This window comes from Phodopus roborovskii, unplaced genomic scaffold (assembly GCF_943737965.1).
Source record: "Phodopus roborovskii unplaced genomic scaffold, PHOROB, whole genome shotgun sequence".
NCBI classification, from domain to species: Eukaryota; Metazoa; Chordata; class Mammalia; order Rodentia; family Cricetidae; genus Phodopus; species Phodopus roborovskii.
The window spans coordinates 594,088-596,988 of NW_026125545.1; the positions used below are offsets into that span (position 1 = coordinate 594,088).

General features: G+C 43.1%; 1 pseudogene; it reads left to right on the forward strand.

Moving 5' to 3' along the window:
• Positions 1–274: 274 nt before the first annotated feature.
• LOC127216407 (ATP-dependent RNA helicase DDX18-like) lies at positions 275–2,279 on the forward strand (annotated as a pseudogene).
• Positions 2,280–2,901: the final 622 nt, after the last annotated feature.

Sequence of the window (2,901 nt, forward strand, 5' to 3'; positions counted from 1 at the left end):
CTTATGTGACATCAAGGGTGAGCCCTTTGGGTGCTGGCATCTGAATATGTTTGGCTTGGATGAGGAACGAGAAGAGGGTAAAATAGGCATCTGCAGGTACTACAAGAAATGTTTGAAGTTATCCCGGACATGGTGAAATTGAGAAAAGGAAAACTCAGCCTGAATGTCAGGAAACTATTTCTTACAGAATTTCCATAAACTTGCAAAGGGAAGTGGGAGAAATCTATTTATAATCACACAAAACTAGTGCAGCCTGCTGGAGCGGCTCAGCAACATGTTGCACTTACATATGAAACTCCTGTGCAAGAAGATTGAGAAGCAGAACGTCAAGCTACAACAGCAGAACCTGAAGCTGCAAGAGGCATCAGACACGAGCGTTTCACAACCTCAAAAATGGAGATGTGCCTACAGAAGAAGGAAAGCTAAGGAGGCCATGAAGCATTCTGTGAGCGTGAGCTCGGCAGAAGCACAGATTTGAAGCATGCCTGAAGAGACAGTGGAAAACTCGAAAGTTAAAAAATTACCTCAAAAACCTACCACTTTAACAAATGGAGAAACAGCAGCAATGGCATCTCCTGATTCAGAACCAAAAAAGAAAAAGAAGAAAAAGAGGAAAATGGCAAATGATGCAGGACCTGACACCAAGAAAGTAAAAACAGAAGAAAGCTCTGGGGCTCACGAGGAAACAGAAAGTGGTGTGGAGAAGCCCGGATGACAGGGAGGTGCCCAGCCTGCCCCTGGGACTGACAGGCACTTTTGAGGACACTTCATTTGCTTCCTTGTCTAACCTTGTCAATGAGAACACTCTGAAAGTTATAGAAGAAATGGACTCCAAGCGCATGACTGCGATCCAGCATAAAATTATCAGGTCACTTCTGGAAGGCTGGGATCTTCTGACATCCACGAAAACAGGGAGTGGCAAAACCCTGGATTTCCTCATCCCGGTGATCGAGCTCATTGTCAAGTTGAAGTTCATGCCTAGGAATGGAACAGGAGTCCTGATTCTCTCTCCTACCAGAGAATTGGCCATGCAGACCTTTGGCATTCTTAAGGAACAGATGACACACCATGTCCACACGTATGGGCTGATCATGGGTGTCAGTAACAGGTCTGCTGAAGAACAGAAGCTTGTCAATGGCATCGACATCATCGTGGTCACCCAGGCTGGCTCCTAGACCACATGCAGAATACTCCAGGGTTCATGTAGAAGAACCTCTAGTGTCTGGTTATTGATGAGGCTGATTGTATCTTGGATGTCAGGTTTGAAGAAGAATTAAAGCAAATTATTAAACTTTTGTCAATCCGCAGGCAAACCATGCTCTTTTCTGCCACACAAACTTGAAAGGTTGAAGACTTGGCAAGAATTTCCCTGAAAAAAGAGCCATTGTATGTGAGCGTTGACAAAAGAGCCATTGTATGTGGGTGTTGATGATGATAAAGAGGTTGCCACAGTGGATGGGCTTGAGCAGGGATATGTCATGTGTCCCTCTGAGAAGAGGTTCCTTTTGCTCTTCACATTCCTTAAGAAGAACAGGAAGAAGAAAGTGATTTTCTTCTTTTCCTCGTGTATGTCCGTGAAGTACTAGTATGAGCTACTGAACTACACTAACCTGCCTGTCTTGGCCATCCATGGAAAGCAAAAGCAAAATAAGTGAACAACTACGTTCTGTTCTTCCAATTCTGAATGCAGATTCAGGGATACTGCTGTGCACAGATGTGGCGGCCAGAGGACTGGCATCCCTGAAGTGGACTGGATTGTTCAGTATGACCCTCCTGATGAGTCCAAGGAATATATCCATCGTGTGGGTAGAACGGCCAGGCGCCTGAATGGAAGAGGGCACACCCTGCTCATCCTGTGCCCTGAAGAGTTGGGTTTCCTTCGTTATTTGAAGCAATCCAAGGTTCCATTGAATAAGTTTGACTTTTCCTGGTCTAAAGTTTCTGATATTCAGTCTCAGCTGGAAAAACTGATTGAAAAGAACTACTTTCTCCATAAGTCTGCACAAGAAGCATACAAGTCCTACATGCGAGCCTATGACTCCCACTCGCTCAAGCAGATCCTCAATGTGAACAACTTAAATTTGTCTCAGGTCACTCTGTCTTTTGGTTTTAAGGTCCTTCCTTTTGTTGATCTGAATGTGATTAGCCATGCTGGCAAGATTAAAAAGGAAGGAGGTGGTGGAGGATTCGTCTACCAGGAAACAAAGAAAGTGGAGAAGTTCAAGATCTTTAAACACACCAGCAGGAAGACAATGGACCACAGGCAGTTCTCTCACTGAAGGGAGCGGCTTCCACCTGCACTGACTTTGCCCTAATGTCCCCTTTCTCTTTAAAAAGGAACTATGATGATAATATTTTTAAATATTCCCATAAAACAAATCATATCATAAAGTGGGTCAACCACCCACTTTAGCCTCTCCTCTCTCCCACCAGTTCTTGATCTAAAATTATCTATTTTCTTTGTTCTTGTTTGTATTTGTAAATTCTGAAGACTAGGCATTCCTTGTGCAAATTTGAAGGTACTTGGGAGCTGTAAAATGAGCAATGGAAGATTCCCTGGGGTTGGAGGTATAGGGTATTGGCAGCACCCAACTCAACAGACCGGTACTTGTAAAATTTACCATTGTGAGGAAGTCAAACAACACACTCCCAAGTAATCAATAGGCCAGAAACAAAACAAACCCCAAACAAGCAAACAAAAAACAAATCTCAAGGGGGAATTGACAATGTTTTGAGATGGATGATAATTAAAACACAACACAATATATTTCTAAGATGTAGCTAATACAACACGTAGGAAAAATGTTTATGTAGAGATGCTTATTTAAAAAAAAAAGAGCTCTGAAGCCAATACCTGACTTCTCTATTTGGAGGCTGGCTAAGAAGCAGACCACAAATTAA